The sequence below is a fragment of the Carex rostrata genome, chromosome 8 (genome assembly GCF_964058835.1).
Source record: "Carex rostrata chromosome 8, lpCarRost1.2, whole genome shotgun sequence".
NCBI classification, from domain to species: domain Eukaryota; kingdom Viridiplantae; phylum Streptophyta; class Magnoliopsida; order Poales; family Cyperaceae; genus Carex; species Carex rostrata.
In genome coordinates this window covers 2,264,472-2,281,632 of record NC_135925.1, presented here as the reverse complement: position 1 = coordinate 2,281,632, position 17,161 = coordinate 2,264,472, and positions in this window count along the sequence as shown.

Here is a 17,161-nt window from a genome sequence, read left to right as displayed (position 1 = left end):
CCTCCACACGTGGAGTGGTATGACTATCTATTTGGTTATTTTAGTCTAAGTGTGTAGATCTTGTATTTTACAAAGCTGATATTTTTCAGTGGTCCATAATTATTTAAAAACAATAGTTTTATAAATACTTAATAAATAGTAAACAAAATTAAAAAAATGTAAAATTTGATCTTCAAGCACATTTTAGTACAGATTACATGTTAAATGGTTTGAATCGACTATTTGAACTTTAAGAAATCACAAAATTTAATTGTTATAAAATATTGTAACTTTCAAATATTGTAAGTGGATCCCTCCTCTTTTAATATATATACAATTAAAATTTTAGAAATCTTTGAAGTATACTAAAATATGGATCCGAATCTGCTGAAATCCGAGGTCATTACTGTTCACTCTGAAATCTCTGCAATCCGAATCCAGTCATCGAACTGTTTCGAGATACGTGTAAGGAAAAACCAGCTATTTCGAGATGCGTTCTCGAAAAAAATTAATGGCTGAATTTCGGATTGCAAGAATTTCAGACTGAACAGTATCCGATTTCAGAATTTCAGCTGATTTATTTCCCTAAAATTTGCATCTGAGCGCACATTTGCCACATGCGATCAGATGCCATTTTTAAGCACCTCATTTGATCTTTTGCTTTTGAAAGATTCGAACATTAAATAAAGTTTGAAAATATTGTACGGTAATTAATGTCAGGGTCAAATGTGCAGCAGGGCCTTTGTCATGGACTCGTGGCAGTTGGTTAGTTAATCAAAATTTTGAATTCCAAAATTGAGCCGCATTAGATGACTAGAATTCCGTTGGTGTATTTTTTTTGAAAACTTTGGTAGTGACTACCAAGACCGTTGGTGTATTAAAACAAGAATATTAACGCCGGTTCTCTACTGGAACTGTAATTATTATTTTTTTGTAGCAATTATTAATTAGCAGCCTTTTATTTTTCTCTGAATTTCACATATATGTGTTCATTAATTACATCTCTTAATTCAACACTGATGATGATCAGTCAATTCTAAATGATCAGTTAATAGCGATTAAGTTTCTGAAAACATAGTGATGTCATTATGTTAATAATCAAAAGAATGTGATAATTAAGTTTATAAAGGTAATTAATTTCACAGTTAAAAAGTATCAAGATTAATATTTTGTGTAAGAGTTGATGCTTAAATATAAGTATATAACATGTTAACATCTTAATATCATTGATAAAATAATAATTTAAGTGTCAATCCAGACCATCCAAATTTATTAAATTTGAAATTACTATCGCAATAACAAGTAATAACACTAATGTGATCACAACGACAACGACAACGACAACAACACACCGGTTCAAGATTGTTAGTCATATTAATTGTCAACAAAAAATTATTACCAAACACAGCGGTCCTCCAGTTAACCGAATAATCATTTCTAATAGTCATGTCATTAGCCCCAGACGGCGCTTAATTCTTTAAAACCAAATAGCTTTCTTAAAAGAGGGCTTGAAAACCATTCACATTTGGACTAATTCTCTGGATTCAAAGAAAGGAAAACCGCACATGTTTTAATGAATTCATATACTTGACAAGCTCAGATTAGATCCGAATTGGTCAATGTAAATTTTCGTACACGAATCTTAAAGTTAGCTCCGTATACTTCAAACAGGCTAGCTCTCATTTTTTATTGCTCAGCTGAGACTTTATTTTATCCTTACGCCATAGTTGATGTCTGGATGAATGATGTGTATCTCTCCTTCTTATTAAGGAGCTTAATGTCTAGATTCTGCAAGGGTACTGATTTACTATTTTTTTTTTCAGAATGATGCTCAGCCGTTGAATTTTCATATCGCACATAGATAAATTTTCCAAATTATGCACTTTAACACTTAAGCATGCACTGGTCGCGCCGCATATGATCCCAGCGCCCGTAGACCGCGCGCCGCACCCGTGGACTGTGCCTCTGAACCACGCACGGCACCTGCGGACCGAGCCTGTGCACCGCGCACCCTTTTTTTCTGCTGAAGGTGGGATTCGAACCCAGTTGGGTTCTGTTGGTGTCAAAATTCTTACCACTACAATAGAGTTCACATGTGTTATCTTATAGATAAATATAGTATTTAACTACTTTTCTCTACAAATTTGATTTAAATTATAATTATATAAATATTATATATAGAATAATATATATATATATATTAATAGCCGTATCATATCTTTCATTTTTGAAAATTGCCGTATCGCCGTATCCGTATCGTATCAGTATTATTATTGCTTTGAGATTTGTGCAACACGTATTTGAACGGTTAATTTTAAAAAAGATCACGCAAATAATGAAATAATGAAACGCTTGATCTTCTTCATTTTATAATATTTTATAATAAAATAATATGTTTCCGTTGCAACGCACGCTACGATGCTAGTTTCTATTAAGGGCCGTAAGCTCTTTTCCCTTTTTATATTTTTTTATATTTTTACTGTATTTCTTTAATTTTAATGCATTCATTATAATGTAGTGACTGTCTCAGCCTTAAATATTTTTAAGTAAACTTTGTACTCTATTATATGAGCTGCCATATTATTTTAATGCATTCAATATTGTGACAACTGACAACACTGGATGTGTTGAATTTTCTCATCACAAATGCACAAATAATGCTACAAGACAGTGATAACTCTTTCAAGTATTGTCAATTTGTCACAAGTCACAACTAAAGGTGTCTATAATTTATGCGGGGTAATTTTTGTTTTAATCCTAGAACTATATTTAGTATAGTTAGTACGTAAACGTGATTTTTTTTTTTTGTGGAGAAAACTACATATTTGAAACTTAATATTCCTAGAAATTTTGGAAAAGAATATAAGAAAGGAGAAGGGTTCTAATGTCTAAGTCTTTCATGCCTCATCATACCTCATATTTTATATCTTCACTTTCAAAGTCTAACTTATCGATCCGAACCGTTCAACACGAAATCCATACTAAAATTTAGTTGGGATGAAATTTTATAATTTTTGAAATTTTTTTACTAATTTTTAGGATATGTGGAAAATCGTTGTTTTTTTAACGATTCAAAAATAATGATTTTGTACCTATTTAAAAATAGTAAAAAAATTTCAAAAATTATAAAATTTCGTCCTCATGCATATTTTAGTATAAATATCATGTTGAGCGGTTCGAATCGACAATTTGAATTTTGAAAACGAAAATATAAAATATGAAGTATGATGAGGTATTGGAATGCTCATTCTTATTCAAAAATAAATTTATTTTCTATCCATCTTAAATAACTCCTGCCACTATAATTTTGTTTTATTTGATGTAAAGTAAATTTTGTTCTATTTGATGTAAAGTAAATTTTGTTCATGCCCGTGGTTGAACAGATAATTTAATCATTGGTGCATTTTGTCAAAATGAAGCTTAACTTAAACTGAAACATTTCACTAGCTTTGGGGCTTTGGAATATATTTTCAAAAATAAATAATGTATGCAGTCTCATTCGATCTAGACAAACTCCACCAAAATCAAAAAGCAACATATAAGAGAAGCGAACAAAAAGATGTACTTAAAATATAGATAAAATCGACCTTCAAATAAATATAGATAAAAAGAAGCAATGTATTAATTTCAACGAAGCATTACAGGCCGATAAGATCCCGAAATTTTTATTTTTACTCAATTAAAAAATTATTTCAATAATAATAAGCAAGGTTTAAGAATAATTTTAAAAAGGTTGCAAGCCTTTTTTTTTTTTACAAAACAGAAATTTATAGTTATTTTTTATTTTTTGTATTGAAATATTAGAAATGTTGGATATATTTCTTTGAACATAAATGGAATATAATATAATTTGATTTATTAGAAAGACTGTAACAAATAACTCGGATCAATATTTTTCAAGTCAGATTTTTCGTGGTTGTAAGAAAAATTAATATATTTCATTATTTGTTATTATAAAAAAAAATGGTTGGATTCTGAAGTTATTGATCCCGGTTCAAAAGTCACTTCTAGGTAATACAGAAAATATTGTCATCCTTCTAGTGCATTTAATTTATAAAAAGTTGTATCTATTTTTGAAAAAAAACAAAAACTTTAAGTTATTTAATGATTGTTATTCAAAAAGAATTCTCGAAATGGATACAACTTTTTATAAATTAAATGTACTAGAAGGATGACAATATTTTTTGTATTACCTAGAAGTGACTTTTGAACCGGGATCAATAACTCATAATCCAAGCATTTTTATTTTTTTACAATAACACATAATGAAATATATTAATTTTTCTTACAGCCGCTAAAAATCCGGCAAAATGTTCATTCGGATTATTTGTTACAGTCTTTCTAATAAATCAAATTATATTATATTCCATCTATTTTCAAAGAAATATATCCAACATTTCTAATATTTCAATACAAAAAATAAAAAATAAATACAAATTTCTTTTTTTTTTTTTAAAAGGCTTGGAACTGTGGATTTTTTTCACGGTTTGGAATTAAAATTCCACGGTTTGAGTATTTTTAAAATTATTCCTACACCTTAGTTATTATTATTAAAATAATTTTTTAATTGGGTAAAAATAAAAATGTCGGGATAAGAGCATCTACATCCCTGAAACTATTAGAGTTTCTAAACTGACGTGGCAGTTTCTAATCCAGTTTCAGGGATGTGGGAGAGTTTCTTATATAGAAACTATGCAGAAAAGTTTCTTATTAAGAAACTGTTTATAAACTCTATGCTGGCCAAATGATTGGCTCAAATTGTTTCTCTTTTTTAATTTGTTGCGACGTGGCTTAATAGAAACTCTAAAATGAGTTTTAGGGATGTGAGAGTTAGAAATTTTAAAGGCCATAATTTTTAAAAAGTAGTTAACAGTTATTTAGAAATCATTTTGAGTTTTAGGGATATAGATGCTCTAAGATCACTAAACTGCGGGGATACTGGTAGGTACACTGATTACCATTATAGAAACGCTTCCCCTATATTCTACCTACAATTACCAGCTCTGTATAAAAGTTACATTTAAAAAACTCATGTCCAATTAGGAGTGGCAAAACAATTCGTAGTTTGTGATTCGATTTGAGTTTAATTCGATTTGAAATTAGTTCATTCTGAAACAAATCAAACCAATTATGTTCGAATCTTATTTAAATCAAACTCAAACTGAGTATAATTCTTTCGAAAATTGATTCACGAACTATTTAGGTTCGGATCTCAAATAATGCAACTAATGGGTGCAACCATTAATCTTTAATAATGCAAGAACCACTTATATCACAGCTCAAAATTGTTAATATAATGATTACTTATAATAGAAAAATGTTTCAGCAACGTAACAAATTAACAATGAAATAAGTTATATTTGACTAGGTTCATGCTGTGATTTTAATCAATCCAACAGCATAAAAGATAAGGAAATCTTGAACGGGTCCATAATCTATTAGTGTGAATTCGTGAAAGGTAAAAGGAAATCGTGTGAATTTTGTTCTGCAAGAAGAAAACTATTACATAAACTATCGATATAACTAGGGTTGTCAAAAAAAATTGTAGTTCGTAATTCAATTCACTTTGATTTGAAAAATTTGTAGTTCACAATTAATTCAATTCGAAATTAGTTTGATTTGAAACAAATCAAACCAGTTCGATTCGAATCTTATTTAAACTCAAACTGAGGTAAGTTTGATTCGGTTTGATTCATTTACAGCCCATAAGTACAATACTGATAATCTTCTTTGAAAACAACGAGGTAGCAGCTTCAACCAAAGTGAACTTAATATTATTCGATGAGGAGGGATCAAGTTACAACAAGTTACCACAACTATTTTTTACATTTTTAAAGTCCAAATCGTCGATCCAAACCGTTAGATGTGATCTCTACAATAAAATGTGCTTGGAGACCAAATGTTACATTTTTGGAATTTTTTTACTATTTATTCAGATGGGTACAAAAACTAGTCAAATTTAGACCATTGAATTTTGTACCCATCTTAATAAATAGTAAAAAAATTAAAAAAAAATGTAAAATTTGATATGGAAGCACATTTTATTGTAGAGATCATGTTGAACAGTTTGAATCGACGATTTAAACTTTAAAAATATAGAAAATAATTGTGGTAACTTGTTGTAACTCCAAAATTGTTGTAACTTCATCTCTCCTCTTATTCGATTTAGTACCAGAGAGTAGTTCCTTTCCCGACCGATTAAAATTTCTCTTAATATATTCAACTTAAATTTATTTGATGTAAAGTAAATTTTGTGCAAGCCCGTGATTGAACAGATAATTTAATCATCGGTGCATTTTGTCAAATGAAGCTTAACTTAAATTGAAACATTTCACTAGCTGTGGGGCTTTGGAATATATTTTAAAAAATAAATAAATTATGCTGTCTTCATTCGATCTAGACAAACTCCACCAAAATCAAAAAGCAACATATAAGAGAAACGAACAAAAAGATGTACTTAAATATAGGTAAAATCGACCTTCAAATAAATATAGATAAAAAGAAGCGATGTATTTCAACGATATCTAGAAGCTGGTCCTGGTTTGAAATATGAAACGACAATTTTAAAAGAAAAAGTGGCAACAATCCAATTTATTAACCGCTAGTATTGTGACATGGAGTCATGGAGATGCTTTTCTAACGACATAATCATCCTTGCTTTTGCTTTTCTCAGTCTCTTTCTCATGTTTTGTTCATGTTCTTAAAAGAAATTTTGTCATTTAGAATTGACTGATCATCATCAGTGTTGAATTCATTGGATTTACATTTAGATCCGAGCCGTTCAAAATGAATTGGAGGGTTTAAGCAGAAATGATGTTTTTGTGTTAGTTGGATTTTTATACCTACCATGTTATATATCATATTGGCAGGTTATGATTTAACTGGTTTGTTAATTTTGTGTGTTTTAATCTAGTATCTTGCTCTAACTATTAACGAGCACCAGCCACCAGGTTGTAGTTCTATTGACAATAAATTGATGGATTTATCTAAATTTTTTTAAATAAAATAAAAAAGAAAGCAAGGCAAAGACGATTGCTTAGACATTAATTGGACAGCTCCGTGCACGTGCCTCCGTTGGTCTACACAAAGCAAGAAATTAAATACGATGGCGCAGCGCAGCCCGTAGATTAAGAAAGATGAAGACTTGGATTATTTTTTTTTTGTTGAAAAATTTGTTAGTTGCTAGCAAGAGGACAGAAAGTGAAATCAACAGTAGCACTCCGTTTTTGTGCTGTCTGATGGAAAATGAAAGGATCAGTATGTGCTTCGCTGACGTATGCTTATATCATTCCAAATTATCCAGCCTCCGCCTCTGACCACCTGTTTACTCCCTCCCTCATCCTCTTCGCTATCTAAACTTTCCTCGCATAAATACATCTATCCACTTTCCTCAAATGGCTCCAAAAATCTTCCCCTCCCTCTGTCGCCATCTGCTCTCATTTCCCTCCTCTTCCTCTCGTCTCCACCAATTTCCCCACAGGCCTGACGCAAAGCGGTCCTGTTACAATCTTGCCTGTTACTTCTACATACTGTATAATTATACAATATATCACATAAAATATATCAGTTAATCACAGAACATCCAGCAACTATTTGAAGTGGTCCCATAATAATTAGAAAAAGATTGCAACTTGCACAACATGACAAAATAAATATACTTTCAAACTGTACTTTTGAAAATTACAGTTATAGAAAGTTATTGGCAGTTAGAGTTAATTATTAGCGTCCGCACTGGATTGAATCTTGTATACTGTAAAATTGAATCTTGTATATAGTAAAATTTTCAATTGAATCTTGTATACTGTAAAATTGAATCTTTTACACTAGTAAAATTTACAATTGAATCTTGTATACAGTAAAATTGAATTAGCAGAACTATAAAATTGAATCTTATATACAGTAGAATTTTCAATTGAATCTTGTATACTGTAAAAATTAAATCTTGTATACAGTAGAATTTTCAATTATCTTGTATACTGTAAAATATATACTGTAAAATTGAATCTTGTATACTGTAAAATTTTCAAATAATACTGTAAATTTTCAATTGAATCTTGTATACTGTAAAATTTTCACATAATACTGTAAATTTTCAATTGAATCTTGTATACTGTAAAATTTCTAAAACTAAATCATAAAATAATACCATCTATACTGTAAGATAAAATGTAACAAATGCTACATTTCAGTTTAAACTACAACCTACAAAGAATCATGTATACTGTAAAAATGAAAAAAATATAAACCATAAAATAATACCATGTATACTCTAAAATTGCTAAATCTATACATATATCCATCATCGCACAAAAAATCTGTTCACCACAAAACAACATATGTTCACTACAAACAACATCTGTTCAACACAAGATAAAAATATCTGCAACATTCAGAATAGCATAATAGCAACAACAAAAACTATGGACAAATAACTTTTACATTAAAAACCTCTTGTGTTCATTGTTCGGATGAGTAAGAAGCCTCTCTATCGTCTCTTTCCTCCAGATTTTCACAAGATGAATACTATAAAATTACAAGATGAATACTGTAAAATTACAAAATAAATACTGTAAAATTAACAAATCATCTCTTTCTTCCAGATTTTCACAAGATGAATACTGAAAAATGACAAGATGAATACTGTAAAATTAACAAGGCAATATTGTAAAATTAACATATCAATACTCCATATCGCCTCTCTATCATCTATTTCCTCCAGATTTTCACAAGATGAATACTGTAAAATTAACAGGGCAATACAGTAAAATTAACAGGGCAATACAGTAAAATTAACAGATCAATACTCCATATCGCCTCACTATCATCTCTTTCCTCCAGATTTTATTTGAAATGCTAGATCTGTTACTGCATACAACAAAAACAACAAATTCAACAGAAATAATTACTAAATTTGAATTTTGCCGTGCTCTTCAACAAAAACAACTTCTATTCGATCGTGCTCCACGACATCCGAGCCGACCGATTGTCGGATCTGTCTTCTGGATCAAGTTCGTCGATGCTGTTGCGAGATGCAAGTGGCCGAACTGGAAACAACGAGCAAGGAGAAAAGAAAGGAATGATTTCAAAGATGTGGCATTCGGGAAAAAAAAATTGGATCCGGAAAAGAATCTATCTATGACATCCAAAAATCAAGATATTCTTTCTATTACCTTTATTATTTAATAATAATTCTATAAATAAAAAAATCTCCACCTGACGTCTGGCGATAATATCACCCACAAAATAATAGATCCGGACCATATCAGATCGGAGAGCAAGGAGAAAAGAAAGAGAGAGAGGGAGAGAGGAGGAAACTGTGGTAGCGTGAGTTTGATCGGAGAGCTAAAGGTAGATGAGAGACTCGATCTGATCTCATCGATTCAAAAATTGAAAATAAACGATCGGGGAAGGAGAGGTTTAAATAGGCATGAGAGTCCGTTAGAAGGTGGTCTAACAGTGGGGAACGAAGATAGTTATAGACAGTTAAATTGGGAGTGGATAATGTTTGTGGACAGATGGTGGACAAAACATGATGGACAGGAACCTTTTCTCCTTTAATAATGCATGAACCACTTATATCATAGCTCAAAATTGTTAATATAATGATCACTTATAATAAGAAAATGTTTCAGCAGCGTAGCAAATTAACAATGAAATAAGTAATATTTGACTAGATTCATGGTGTGATTTTAATCAATCCAGCAGCGTAAAAGATAATAAAATCTTGAACGGATCCATAATCTATTAGTGTGAATTCGTGAAAGGTAAAATGAAACCGTGTGAATTTTGTTCCGAAAACTATTGCATAAATTATCGGTATAACTAGGGTTGTCAAAAAAAATTGTAGTTCGTAATTCGATTGACTTTGATTCGAAAAATTTGTAGTTCGTAATTAATTCGATTCGAAATTAGTTCAATTTGAAACAAATCAAACCAGTTCGATTCGAATCTTATTCAAACTCAAACTCAAACTAAGGTAAATTTGATTCGGTTTGATTCGTTTACGGCCCATAAGTACAATACTTATAATCTTCTTTGAAAACAACGAGGTAGCAGCTTCAACCAAAGTGAACTTAATATTATTCGATTTGGTACCGGAGAGTAGTTCCTTTCCCAACCGATTAAAATTTCTTTTAATATATTCAACTCTATTTCCATCTTTTCTATGCATATTATGATTTGGCACTGTGCTACGGCTCTATATTCGAGTTTTCAAATCCTAACGGTCGATCCGAACCGTTCATCTTGTTCTCCATATTAATATGTGTTTGGAGACCAAATTTTACATTTTTTGAAATTTTTTTACTATTTTTTTAGATTTATTGAAAATCACTGTTTTTGGATGGTCCAGAATTTTCAGATCAAGTGATTTTCTAAATATCTAAAAAAATAGTAAAAAAATTTCAAAAAATGTAAAATTTGGTCTCCAAACACATATTAATATGGAGAACAAGATGAACGGTTCGGATCGACCGTTAGGATTTGAAAACTCGAATATAGAGCCGTAGCACGGTAACAACCCTAAACCCTAAACCCTAAACTCTAAACCACATGCAAATTGCAAATGTGTTTGGAGACCAAATATTGTACGAATAAATTCACATGCATAGTACCATAGACTCACTCTGTAAATATTGTACGAATAAATTCACATGCAAATTGCAAATGTTCAAAAATAAAGCTTCCAACTAAACTACTAAAGAGAAATCTCTGCACTGATAGAAACAATCATCCACATAGAAACAAAATTTTAGAATTGCTACTTATTTGATATTGAGAAAAAAACTAAAATGCTAAGCAAATGTAAACTGTTTTATGGATATTATTGATTATTGAATTAGTTCGTATAAGGATATAAGATACTTACCTTCTTCAACTTCAATATTGTGCTTATCTAAATAGTTATGTATTATATTTGTAAACTACCAACAATATTTGTTGAACAAATTTAGCAACAAAAGGCCCCGGGATCATATTCACACAACAAAACTTGTTACTAACACAATACATTTCAAAATTTAAATTTTGTGGACAAATTTGTCCCTCAAAATTCTTCTGTGCATGCTTTTATTTTTCTTCTTTGTTAGTAAATCTCTTAATGACCGTTTCTTTATTTGTTGTTGTCATTCTTCGGAATTCATAGGGAATTCACATCCGTTCAGAACCTACAATCCCATTCTCTGCCTATCTCTCTCATCTCTCTTCTTTCTCTCTCATCAAATCATCATGCTTGGAATTTTAACATATTCGGACACCTTCATAGGTGCATCCCCTCCTGCCTCGCCAAACTATTTTTAGTCTGTACAACCCAACATATATCAATTTTCTTTATTTTAGAAAAAAAAAAACAATTTTCCAGGAATCGGATTAATTGTTTCTTATTTCTTTTTCTTACAAAAACAACAAGGATAGAAAATATGAGATGACTTGAAACTTTAGTTGCAAATCATGTGTAGTTTGTAGTGTGACTAGTGTCAGAAGCGGACTCAAATTTTCGAATTATAAGGATTAAATATATATAATAATTAGTCATATACAATTTTTGTACGGAACATAGGAGTTATTTTTATAATTTTATAACATTTTACTCTAAATTATATAAAAAATCATACAAAATATATTAAAAAACATAGAGATCAAATGACCTCGTACATCTTCTTTCCCTCCATCCCTGCGTGGCGTGGTGTGATAGTGTGAAAGAGGGAAAACATGACTAAAGTTTAATTCACCTCATACCCGAACAAAAAACATTACTATATGCTCAATTAATTAGAATAACACAGAAAACATGACTATACGCTCATTCACTCATCCTGCCATATCACATTAAATAATTCCCGCTCCAACCCCCTATATAAATATACCGCATACAAAGCGACAACATACACGACCAAAAATGAGCAACCTAACTTTTGCAAATTGGCTGAGGCTTGGGACATGTGGCAGCAGGAGAAGAGACAAGGAGCATTTTGTTGTGTATTCAAAAGGAGGCAAGCGATTTGTGGTGCCATTGACATTCCTACACCATCCAATATTTCAAGTTTTGTTGGAGATGGCAGAGGAGGAGATTGGGACTGGAATTCGGGGTCCACTTACAGTGCCATGTGAGGATGAACTAATAACGTACTTGCTTCTTCTTTTGAACATGAAATAAAAACCAGTCTTTGTTGATGTACATTTTATCAGTGTATATCATTAATTTATTTATTTTTTCCAAAATTTTCTTGATGAATTACAGTGATGGTTCTTGAGTTTCTATCAGAATCAGGCCCAATGAAGCCCATAATAGGCTTAAAAGTCTTAGGTCCATATTTTAAGGAGACTGGACTGGATCAGTACCACTCATGGCCCAAATAGGATAGAAGGTGTTTCCAAACAACAAACGCATTTTTTTTTTTTTTATAAAAATGGCAATCCAACCGATTTCATTCACATGAAACCATTTAGCCAGTGCCAAACTACTGATACAGGCCCTGAAAATGTGTGTGTTTTGCAGAATGCAGACAACAACAAACGCAATTTAAGAATATTCTGCCCCTCTTAAAGCATAAAGTTTCGGACATATGCATGTATATGTCATATATGCTTAGTTTTTTATCATTCTTTACTTGCATATAAATTTAATATAGGACACTTTATTCTTCTTTGCATTGTTCAATTTAAAATTATTTGAGAGTGGTTAATGTGCTATGCATAGCGTGGATTCCATAGTATCAATATTTTTATTTATAAATTTCTAAAGATCAATCCAAAATGTTCAACATAGTCGATATATGAATATGTACTTCTAAACTAAGTTTATAGTTTTTTTTTAAAATTACTAAGTATTTTCTACCCATCTAAAAAATAGTAATATTTTTTTCATGATGAGACCATGTTAAACAGTTTGAATTGATCGTAAGAATTTTAAAAATAAAAAAATATTGATCCGTTATCTGCGCTATGCATAATACCATTGCTTCAAACTATTTTTTTCTCGTCTCCTTTATTCAATGTAAACAACAGGTTAAGGCAATAAAAGAGCATTTAATTCTAAAAGACTGGCAATAAGGCTGAAAGGTTTTCAAACTTGCACCTCCTAGCTGTTTGCTTATCGGATTTAATACAGATTAACGGGGTTGATTAGATTGAATCGTTAATCAAACGGTTGTGATGAGATAAGTTTTTCACCCCAATAGGACAAGTTTTCAGCTGGTAAATACTGGTATGAGCATGAACCGATCAAAATTATGATGTTTCAACACAGCCTCAATTTTTCAATTCACCAAAAAGACCGTTGTATCCAATAAACTGTTTTTTACTATTGAGCATCATCTTAAAAAACTTTCAGCCACATATATAGCCATTGGACTTGATGAAAGTGCGAAGTTTGGTTAAGCAAAGTATCGCGAATAGTAAATCAAAGGACTTAAAAATATTTCAAACATGTATCATGATTTATTGGTGAAATCAAATTGGGATTCCACTCCCGTTTCCTTTTGTTTGCTTGGACAGAAAAATTTACAAACTATTCCTCGTCAAATCTATAAACTTTAAAGTCCGGTATAAATCCAAAACAGTGCCAACCTTTGCATCTCAGTTCTCAGAGCCATACAACCAAGTTGAGATTCCCGCGTAACTACACTGAAATTAGAAAAGCATCATCGGTTTCCCGCATTATCGGCGTGGTGGGTTCCACAAAACATTGTTCGTGCTAATGGTTCACTTGTCTCATGCCACTCGGGCCTCGGCAAATTTTTTTTTTTTTAAGAAAGTGGATAATTCCCACCGATTTCATTAGAAATCAAATTGTCTTACTGTGCCAATTCCAAAAAATTGGAACTAGAACAGATACAATAGCTGGGACAAGCCAGCAGTCAAACTAAAAACAGTACAACAAAATAGCCTTATCACAGCCAAAGCAACCACATCTACCAAAAACACAGTACACCTAACAAGTATCCAAAATAAAGGAAAACTAAACATGTGATGCAACACCATAAAACTACCCAAAACAAACAGCCTACAGACTATTTAGGAGCTCTAACCCAAGAATATGGGTTATATCTACCGTTGAATCTGCCACCATTGAATCCCTCTCGATTGTATCCACTTCTAATGAATCCACCTCTTCCTCTAAGGGAATTATGACCTGACAGGGAATGTCATTAGTATGTAAAGGTAAAATTAAAGATAAAGGCAGTAAAGAACCATCATACAATGATTTACACCAAAAGGTAGATAAGGATATTATCTTAGAACCCACCGCCTGCAAAGAAGGAATTGAAACATTTTGAAAACATATTTGATTTCGCACAACCCAAATACACCATAGAACAGCCCCACGGACAAGCTCGACTAATGGCTTGTTCTTGAGAGGGGTACAAGCATTAATATACCAAATATCTTCCATTGTATAACCTTCAAAAATAAAGTTGTTATGTGCTGAAATCCATCGCCAAATTTGAATAGTGAAAGGGCAATGGACAAAGAGATGATCAGTGGATTCAAAAGCACCACAAAAAGACACATGAGGTATCACCAGTCCACCCTTTCGAAATCAGATTTTCCTTAGTTAAAACCTTGTTTCGTTTGAGCAAATAAAGGAAAATCTTAATTTTAAGAGGGATTTTGGAAGACCAAATCGCAGTAAATTCAGTATTGACCATCCCACCATACTCAAGCCAAAGATAATAAGAATGCACAGAAAATGTCCCGTTAGAGGACCATCGCCATAATAAAGAATCCGCTAAACTAGAGTCAGGGTTGCAATCATGTAATAAAGAAGATAATGCAGTCCAATCATTAAGTAACATACCAGTTAGCTGTCTAGTAAAAGAAAGATGTAAAGAACCGTGCGAGAAGGCTTCAATTACAAGCAAATCAGGATCAGTTGAAATATTATATAAATTAGGAAACAAATTAGATAAAGAATGATCAGAAATCCATCTATCATGCCAGAATTGAATAGTTGATCCGTTACCTAATTTCCTAGCAAAACCAACCTCAACCACAGCTGATCCCTTAAGAATACCCTTCCAGAAGGGTGAACTTCTAGAAGAAAATCCAGTAGGACCATATTTGGCTAGGACAATTAACTTTCATTTCCCAACAACTGTGGGATCCTGAAATCTAACCCACCATTTGGCCAATAAGGCTTGATTAAGTCTTTTTAAATCCAAAAGCCCTAAACCACCTTGATTTTTGCTTTTACACACAGTATCCCATGAAACCAAATAGTATCTTTTTCGCACTGTACTACCACCAAACCACAAAAATCGTCTACGTAATTGGTCAATTCTCCTTCGAATCTTAGATGGCATAACAAACACAGATAACCAATAAGTTGGTATGGCTGATAAAACTGAGTTCAAGAGGGTTACCCTACCACCATAAGAAAGAAGCTTATCTTTCCAACCTTGAATCCGAGATTCAATTTTATCGATAACTAATTGCCAATCAAGAATGCTTGGTTTTTTATAATGCAAAGGTAGACCAAGATATGTAATAGGTAAAGAAGACACCTTACAACCAAAAAGTTGAGCCAAATGATTACCTTCTTGTTCAGTTAAATTGAAGGGTACCATTTCAGATTTACTATAATTAATTTTCGTACCCGAAAGATTTTCAAAGGCAATAAGATGCAATTTAAGAGCTGCAACCATTTTAGGATCAGCTTGAAGAAATAAAAGTGTATCATCTGCAAATTGCAAATTGAGAACTGGACCAATAGATGCCAAATTGCCTACACCAGAAATAAATCCAGCAAATTGAATTTGTTGTAAAGATTTGTTAAGTACATCGGCCACTAGGTTAAATAATAATGGAGACAAGGGATCACCTTGTCTCAAGCCTCTCTTACACTTAAAATAAGGTCCTAAAACACCATTAAAATTAATACATGTTTGTCCGCTATGGAGGATAGATTTTATCCAAGTGATGAAAAGATTATCAAACCCTCTTGCCTTAAGTACCTCAATCAAAAAATCCCAATTAACCCTATCAAATGCTTTCTCATAATCAAGTTTAAAAAGAAGACTGTTTAATTTCTTCTGATGAATGTGGTGTAAAAGCTCATGCGCACTTGCAATATGATCGGTAACTAAACGTCCCTTAATAAAAGCTGATTGTGATTCATCAATCAGAGATGGCATAACTTGACCTAATCTATTTGTGAGCAGTTTTGTAATCAATTTAAAAGAGCAATTGATAAGACTAATCGGCCTATAATTAGTCACTAATTTGGGATCATCCTTCTTCGGAATGAGGCAAATAGAGGCAAGGTTCAGCTTAGAGAGATCCAGAGAATTGGAGAAAAAAGCTTGAAATAAATTAAACAAATCAAATTGAACTGTATCCCAAAACGTTTGATAAAAGAGAAATGACAGTCCATCCGGTCCAGGAGACTTATTAGGATTACAATCAAATAATGTCAACTTAATTCCATTTAATGTGAATGGGGCTTCAAGACTTATATATTGAGAAACCGAAAGCTTCTCGGAAAAAGACCACAAATTTGGATTAAGTGAGATATCACTAGTTGATGTGGATCCCAACAGATCCTTATAGAAAGAAGTGGCATGAGCCCTCAAAAGAGAAGGATCAAAGCAGAGCTAACCATCAATTTCTAAGGAAAAAATAGAATTCCTCTTTTTCTTGGCCGAGGCAAAATTAAGTTCAGATTTTTAAGCGCTGTGATTTATGCTGCCTTCTGTGTTGCTTGTTTTATAAATTGATGTTTCATTCGTTCTCGCGTGTAGAATTGTGGTTGGCTGGAGGGGCGTACGATAAGTATTGGATCAAATGTGATCTGGTACTCGGTTAGAACTATTTAATCAGCATTAAGAATTTATAAGAATAAATTTAGATTCATGTAGATCAAGTTCTTACAAATCTAGATATAGATCGAACGATTAGTCGAATTTGGTTAGGTGCTTATTGAATTTAAATTTAGATTCATGTAATAATTTTTTTTGAAAATTGATTATAATTTTTTTTAAATCATCTCCACCGAAGATGATCTCCGGTATGAATTTTGAAAATCGGCCATCATTCACGGTATTGAATGCTACACAATATAAATTATATTTAAAATCAAATCGTGGATGATATCCGGTTTTGTTATTTGTCAAACCGAAGATGCATGGTTTCGGGTTTAATTTCTTATTATTATATTTTTGGCAAACCGTAGATTGCGGCCATT